This window comes from Xiphophorus hellerii, chromosome 6 (genome assembly GCF_003331165.1).
Source record: "Xiphophorus hellerii strain 12219 chromosome 6, Xiphophorus_hellerii-4.1, whole genome shotgun sequence".
NCBI lineage: Eukaryota > Metazoa > Chordata > Actinopteri > Cyprinodontiformes > Poeciliidae > Xiphophorus > Xiphophorus hellerii.
In genome coordinates, this window is record NC_045677.1 from 20,076,150 (window position 1) to 20,084,974 (window position 8,825).

Sequence of the window (8,825 nt, forward strand, 5' to 3'; positions counted from 1 at the left end):
CAACTCAATCTGATCTTTCAATGGCCGGCTACACTTTAGAGTCACTTACAATAACATGACAGTGAGCTGCTTTCCAAAGCTGCCAGAGTTGCAAGTATTGCATGGTGGGATCTGAACGTCTTTTAAATAATTTTAATAAGAGGTTGACTTTCACTGTGTGAGGATTATTTATATTAATCCCAAGCTACATTTTGGTTAATCCAAACTGTTAATAGATGTCAAATGTGAATATCTAAGACATTCAGAGTGAAGTTTGGGCTTTTTTAGGAGAATATATGTGCACAGTTATTAGGCGGCTAATATTTTGCTGCATTATTACTCAGCTAAATGAAACTCATTTTCCCATTTCATCTTTTTATTTTCATCAGACACCTCTCAACTTTCCAATTAATATTTCTGACATTTAAAAATAAAAAACAAAAACTAGTGACCAATAAAGCAACCTTTTTTTTTTATCTATATTGAAAAGCCTTCCTTTCATGGAGTCTGTCAGTTTGAAAGTATGCCTGAAAATTATGAAAGGTGAACTACTTACTTGCCTAAAAACTATACACACAGTGTTGTCCTACTTTCATCATCTGTACTGTTTTCTTTTCAAAGTTTACCAGCAAAAGGTCAACATGTTATACTTCTGTCAGATCTGCAAATCTAACTAACAGCTGCAGGTAATTGTTTTTTCATGACAAAACATTCAGTTCCATCAGCATCTCAACTTAAAGACACCTTTAACTGCAGACTATTGAATTTAGGTGTTCAAATCACTTGTATGGTCCCTGGCTTATAAAGTTCAGCACTGAGGCATGGTGTTTGCTTCCACAAGCATTTTGTCAAAGAATAAGTCTCTCTAAGGCGCTCAGTGATTTCCAGAACAAAGAAGGAGGCGCATGGTGTGCAGAGGTCACCTACTTTTGGCAAAGTCAGTTGTAACAGACCTAGCTTAACATGGCCATTCATATATTGTTCAAAAACAATGTGTAGAGAGCCTCATGGTATTTGATATTATTGCTAAGTGGCTGCATCGACGCCTTGGATCACAAACTGCTCTGCAAAACGTCACTGGAGTCTGGAGTAGTGGAGGCATATCCACTGAATTCACAAATATTGCCCCTTAATGTGAAAATTGAGTGGAGGAGTTTGGGTTTGGGAGATGCCACGAGTGCATTGTGTCATAATATCTGGTACGGAGTGAGGATGGCATTGGGCTGAAAACACAACATTTAAGATCAAAATATTACAACAAGCCAATAAATCGTTTAATACAGAAATGTGAGCTGAATGAAACGTTTTTCCATAGATGCTTAAAGGTTGTACTTTCAAAAAGTACTTGTGATTTTACAAACTCATGGGATTCTCATGGACTAAGTACCAAGCACGGATTTTTCATCTCTTTAAAGTAATAATCAAATATGACAAAAACTGTGACATAGTACTAATTTTATATTTCACACCCTTCATCACAAAACACACATACGCTGCATACATGTGAAAAGATTTGACATTTCATATAACGTGCTTACTTTCTTCAGCGTAGACACGAGGAAAACCTTGTTAACATGCCAAAAGTTTAGTATCTGTTGCGACATAATCCATTTGATGTGAACAACGGCCTCTTATAACAGCTCTGAGATTATTTTGTGCTCTAACATCAGTTTCAATTGATGCATTAAGCTGGCATTTTCATCATTATTTGAATTAAATCCTAAGCATTTACTCTCTTGTTATCTGACTTAGATTGAACATAAACTTTGCACAGCTTCTCTGTAATTATGTTGGATCATTCACCTGAACACAGCTGTGAGTTGCTTAGATGTGTTTACTTTTCTATGAAGGGAAATGTTACTGAAGGACTCAAGATTAGATGTAAATTAAGCTAAAGAAACAACACCAACAGCTGTTCTGCAACTCCAAGTTTTGAGTGCTGAATTTCATGTTGTTTTCCTCTGTAATGAGTCCCTGACGAAGAAAACAAAATCCCATCTGTGTTTAAACCAGCTGGAATAATCACTTTGGTGTCTTGACAGAGCGTTCCCATGATCATTTCACAAAAATGTAAAAACTTACCTGAACTTACAATAAATGTTTCATTTATGTCCAACTGGATCTGCAGCGAGACAGGTAAAACTAAAATGATGATATCTGATTCACAGATTATTTAAGATAAAAGAACAACAAAGATGCTCTAATTGTAATATGATGTATTTTTATATTATGTTGTGATAAATCAGTTTGAGGTTTTACAATGTGATTATTTCCATTTTTTTAATAATTTGTAAATTTCCAAGATAATTCTGACTTGATCTAACTGAACAAAAAAACATGCAAACTCAAATGTATATATAAAGCTTTGGAAAATGTATCATTTTAAGAGACCGCTTAAAATGATCAGTTTAACTGATTTACTTTTTATAGGTAAAATACCCTACCAGAATCATGCCAGAAGCCTGATGACGAATTAAAAAAACTGTGTGGTCAAGGTTCAACTTGCTAAAAGATATTTAACTATATTGGTGGGGGTGTATGTAAATTTAAATCTGCAAAACAAAAAAGACTTGGTTGCCTATTTTTGTGTTTGATATTAATTTAACATGTTTCCAAAAAAACAGTTTTGAATAAATAGTTTTAAAGCCCAAAATTAATGAGCTTCATGGCCATCTACAGCACAAACATGGATATCTTGGCAAGAAATTAAAATATAGATTGCCTAACATTTTTACTGAGGCCACACTGAAAATATTGGACACGCTTGACAAATATTTTCTCAAGTCAGTAAACAGAAAACGCACTACACATGAAGAAATTCTTTCATGCTGCTGTTTGGCTGCTTGAGCTGAATCTAAAACTTTCCACCCCCCCCAAAAAAAACTAAATCAACAAACTGTAGTACTTGCCCTGAGGCAGCGGTGCACAAAGTCGGTCCTCGAGGGCCGGCATCCTGCATGTTTTAGTTCTCTCCCTGGTTTAACGCACCTGGATCCAATAATGGCTCATTAGAAGGCCTAAGAAGAACACTGACATGCTGAAAAGGTTGTTACTGTCACCAGGGAGAGAACTAAAACATGCAGGATGCTGGCCCTTGAGGACTGACTTTGGGCACCCCTGCGAACTTCTACAAACCTCTCTGTTAGTATTTACAACAGATACTGTCTGCTTCAGCTGACAGGCCAGGCAGTCACACATCCTTTCTGGCACCCAGAGGAAATCTACTTCCATATGCCTTCACTGCTATGAAGTTAAACTTCACAAGGGAATGATTTGTTTCCCCAGCTCTCTATCCTCTGCAGAAACCAAACTATATTAATCAACATTTTTCAAATGCACACAGCTGTTTAAACTTTCCAACAGATACCTTCTTATTCCCCTGCATGCTAGGTTTTGGCCTTGGTAAATAAAGAGCGCCTATTCAACGCAAACGCCTACAATCTCTTGAGCATGTAACCAGTCCTTCATGTTTGTTAGGAGGCATTCAAATCAGGCTCTTCTTCGGAAACTCTGACGTACTCGTCCCTCGTGGTTTCACGTCTGAAAGGTGCAGAGAACAAGGGATGAACGTAAAGTCAATATTTGTGTAGAGGCTCAGTGCCTCTGGCTGCAGTAGCTTGGCCTTGCCTTGCTCTCCAAACACTGTTTACTGTGGCTGGCACATTGTGATCCCAGTGCACGCTCACCTGCACCATCCGAGTGAACTCTGAACCTTGAGAAAAATGGTTCCTACTCCCCACTGGCTTTTTTTATTATGCCACACACATTTCTCCCTTAGGCTGGGGGAGGAAGGATGTTTATGTGATCAGTTGGTAGGACTCTCATGAAGCAGCGTCCTTCCTATGTTTCATTAGATTTTTCTTTCTAAGGACACTGTTCTGAATATTAGCAGGGATTTTTCTGGATCATGCATTCAAATTGCTCAGACTTGACATCCTCATCTGTCTGGTTTAGCTGAAGAAACCTATTGTTGCCTCGGTCTATCGATCAAATCCCTTTGCTCTTGTATCAGTGGGTCAGACCTTGTCCGTTCCCATAGCGACAATCAAAACAAGACTCTGCCGACAGCCACCCAGCACGGAGTTCCATTTAAGCCCCCATCGAAAGAGAATCGCATATATGCACATGTGCCGTCCCTGCTTTGCTCCTCCGCCTGACAGTGACGTTGATGTCTGCTGCAGCAAAATGCAGATTTCCTCTAAGTCCTGCTGTGAAATCAGTGGTGTTGTGTGAAAACTGGAATTACTCTATTTGAGAAGCTTCTTTCCATATTGCTCATGGCCCAGGTGCCCAGTAATAACGTTCCTGCTGAGCTCTGTTTGCATGCTACAGGCTGCAGGGAATTACTCCTAAAGAAAACGGTCTGCGCCCAGCAAGCCACTCTTGATGCAGAACTAGTAAAAAATGAATAGCTCTGGGTGGATTGTTTAAAGATTATGAGTGCGCTCACATCCCTGTCATTAGAAAGCAATGATACAGCTGCTTGTTTGTTTAATGCTAATTGGTTGCAGTGCTGTGTATTTTGTTTTTTAACTGACATTATTGAGCTGAAGTTAGTAGAACTCTTTTCTGGCCTGAAAGAGGTGGTATTATGTACTTTCCAGGCATATTTTATAGCACAATCAAGTAGCTCTTACCTTCAGTTGTCATAAAAATGCTGTATATATCAAACATAACTTAAAACAAATTTGACAACTTGAAGTTGGCCTCTGTCTCTTTAAGAAACTCCTCTTTCTGACACTGTGTCTTCAGCATGTTATTAAAACAATATTTCTCTTTTTGCCATTATAAACGTTCTTCGGGCTCAGTGGGTGTTTGCTGATTGCTGCTGCAGCTAGTCTGGAGGAGCTGTGTGGAATAGGGGTAGAAAAGGGGACTCTGTGAGGTGGAAGAATCAAAGCAACATTCCAGGTATTTTTTTGATCATAGAATAACATTATAACACGATAAAAAGTTCAAATAAGTTATTTTTATACAATACCTCAGCCATCCTTCGCTCCTCCCCTTTAGGATTGCAAAACCTATTTAACACCATGAGCAAACCTTTCTGTGGGTTAGTCAACTCAAAGAGCTTTCATCTTTGGAGACTTGTGAAACAGAATCCTTTCTTCTTCTCTTTTTACGCCAGTCGTAGCAATTCTTTGCAAAAACAATTTCCTTGGTAAGCATGTTGCCTTTGGTGACTCAGTAGGACCAAACAAAGGCAGCTCAGTGGTACATCAGCGGGTTCTTGCAAACACCAAGTTACCAACTGCTTTGTTGGTTATACAAGATTCACACGTGTGTAGCGTCTTAAAACTTCACTTGTCTGCTGTGACAGGAAGTTTTGAAATCCTAGGTTTCTGAGAAAAATATTGTCCTTGTGTCAGGTAACATTCAGAGAGAAGTACCAGCCGTAGTTGCTCATACCTTTTTCGATGAGGCAACAGTGCTTATAACTTGCTCTATTGTACAGCTCAGTGACCGCTCTTCTTCATAGAATACTTCAAATGAGAACAGCTTTCTGTTCATTTAGATTTAATACCACTACCTTGAAATAGCTAATAAAATATGTATTTTCTCCTTATTTGTCACGCTAAAATAAAACCAGTTAAGAGAAATGAGCTTATTTTAGGTCTGCTTCAATGTTCTCCTCTCTCTAGCTCAAAAAGAAAAACAGTATAATTTTTCAGCCTTGCCACACTGCCTCTTGTATTTTCGAGTAGGCTACTTGTTCTAAAAGCACATCTTGTTATTTTCTTTCAAATTTGCTGTAATCATTACACACTGAACCCACACGTACCGCTGGGACACTCGTCCTCAGATGTTTCGTTGAATGCCGTGCTTACAAGTAATAGGCCACGCTGACCAGCAGCTGGCTGTTATGCAATCACAGCTGCATGGGACCTAACCGTTCTACTATTTTAACCCTCGTATGAGACATCGATTTGGTGCAAAACTCTGCATTATTTCATGTAAGGCTTTTCTTCTATTGCTATACTCTGGACCAGGGGTGTCAAACTCCATTCCTCAAGGGCCAGTGCCCTGCAGTTTTTAGATGTGCCACAGGTACAAAACACTGGAATGAAATGGCTTAATTACCTCCTTCTTGGGACAGTAAGAAAAACATGTAGATAAGTTCTCCAAAGCCTTGTTAATGACCTAATTATTCTATTCAGGTGTGGTGCAGCAGAGGCACATCTAAAAGTTGCAGGGCAGTGGCCCTCCAGGACTGGAGTTTGACACCTGTGCTCTAGACATTTGTCATTTAGCATGCAAATTGTTTCTGATTATACATAAACTCTCTGATTCAGAGAAGAACACAGATAAAGGACAGACGTGTCAAGACTAGGCCTGTAGTGATTAGCTATAAATCAATTAATCACATGATAAATGAAAATTGTTGACATAATCTTAATTTATCGACTTTATCGTTTCCTCCTGCCTTTTTCTCTTTCTATTGATGACACTAGATGAAAAAGGCTGAACTCCGGTGCTCTCCACTTCTCCCTTCCTCATTTCCTTAGCGTAAGGGAGGACTGAACTATTGCATCCGGTAGTCGGATATGCCCATCTTCTCTATTTTAATCTAATGATTATTGAAGGGCAAGATAGTATACAGAGTTCATAATCTGTACTCTTTTGGATGAATGTAGTTTTTATTTCCACAGTTAGTTTTATGTTTTGTTTAGTTTTTATTCAAGTACAGTTTTTTGTTAACAATGACTGAGTCCATTTTAATTTTTCTTTTTGATTGTTTTGTTTATTTTGTTTACCAGTTCCAGTGTTAGGATCTTTTGAAAATAAAGTGTATTTATTTTTGGCAGGATGTGCTTGCATTATCATGTCATTACCACTACATCATTTTAAAATGGTCTTCAAACAATACTATCATTTATTGCAACAATCTTTGAGACAATTAATCTCTCAGCAAAAATTGTTATCGTGACAGGCCTAGTCAAGACACAGAAAATGTTCTCCACCAATGTGTTCAAGGAGGTTTACATAAAAATGTGAACTGACCTGTGTGTACATCATAAACAACTCATTTATCAAGTACTTGGTTTTGGTCCCATTTGTTTGATCCTCCGGTACTTTGGTGTGTTTGTCACAAACCGGTCGGCCTCATCAGTGTCCAGCGCTGCAGCTGAATTGTCCGAGAAAACGGTACGTGCCGATCACGACTTGAAAAAAACAGAGAATCACACAGAGCTGAGGTGACCGGCCATCTGGACGCCTGGATGTGCAGGTGATGATCTCTGTGAAACGGGACAGCGTCTGCATGCAAAGCTTCACCTAAGTGTCAGGTGGGGGACAGGCTGCTGCAATGACTGTGCCGTTCATACCTTTATATCTGATGACATATTGAGTAGAGGATCATCACACCAGAAATAACACATTGGAAGGTGTGACTGGCTCAGTCTATGTAAACATTAAATACAAGGTGGGGAACTGTAATATTTCTTGGTCTTTGTCTGAGAAAATTAACACTCATTTTAGAGCCAGGAAACTAATTGCTGCCATTCCTGCTTATTGATTCAGTATATCTGCTGCAGCAGAGAGAATTAAATCTGCATCAGATTGTTTTTGAAAGTAATGAAGTCAGTTTTACATTAAACATACAAACGAATTCCATGACCAGAGAACTGAACACTTTCTATAGTTTGCAGGAACTGTTATACAGTGTCTTGCCAACCAATTGAAGCGTACCTTTTAGAGATACAAGGACTTTATTGCAGCCTGTATTACAGCAAAATAGTTTAAATCCAAAATTTTGTGTTATAAAGTTCCAGTCAAAGTCCAAACCTAAATACGATTGGGGATGTGTGACGTAACATTACAGTGTATAACTTTTACAAAAATGTGTTTTTTTACATATTTGTTTAAACTGTAAACATGTTGTTGTAACAGTGAAATAGATAATCTGATAATCAAATAATCTGTGAAAAGATTAACCTCCTCCACCTCTTCCCTGAGATACTATTGCCAAAGTATCTCATTATTGCCAAAGAAATGCACCGCTTCCGGTCAAAAGCAGTCACTCAGAGTGAGGAGGAGTATCTTAGTGCTGTCAATCAATCTTGTGTATGCACTGGCGGAAAAACAACTAACCATCCCAGGAAAACTGTTTTTCCACCGTCATCCATGGCTATGCTAGCCTGTGCAGCAGGTGGCAGGCTCTGCTGACAAGAAGAAGCGTAGCAGAGAGTAAGGGGGAGGATGTGAGAGACATGTACACAAGCATGATTGACAGTGCTAAGACCCTCCTCCTGGCTGTTGTTACTTATTGTGATTTGTATCTCTGTAGTTAGCCCTGGGAACACTGCAAACAGATTATCTGTCTTACACTATACTGTCATTATATGGTAACAGTTTTAACAAACATATTAAAAACCTTTTATTTTTAGTTTAAGTTACACACTGTGGCTTTAAGCTTCTCTTCTCCGACTCTTGCCATCCACTGTGACTGAACTTGGGATATTTTCAAAAGAAGAATGGGCAAAAACTTCAGAATCTAGACATCAATCAAATGGTGGTTTTACAAACTATCGATTCAACGGGCTGAATGCAGCAGTCTTTCTAAAAACATGCATAACCTTAGTCCCCTTTTATCACCGCACAGACATGCATCGTCCACTGAGGATGCTGGTCTTGATGCCAAACACAAAGCAGTCATTAAGGAAAACCTGCAGCGATCTGAGAGTTCAACAATAATGATTCATCTGTGAGCCCAGACAAGACAACACCACAGGCCCTCCAGGTCTGTTATTGTCCTTGAGCTGGAGCGGCTTTGTGGAGCAGGTCACAGATTAACACCACCCTCATCCCCAACAAACATTCACGCACACCTCTTCCTCTACTCCTCT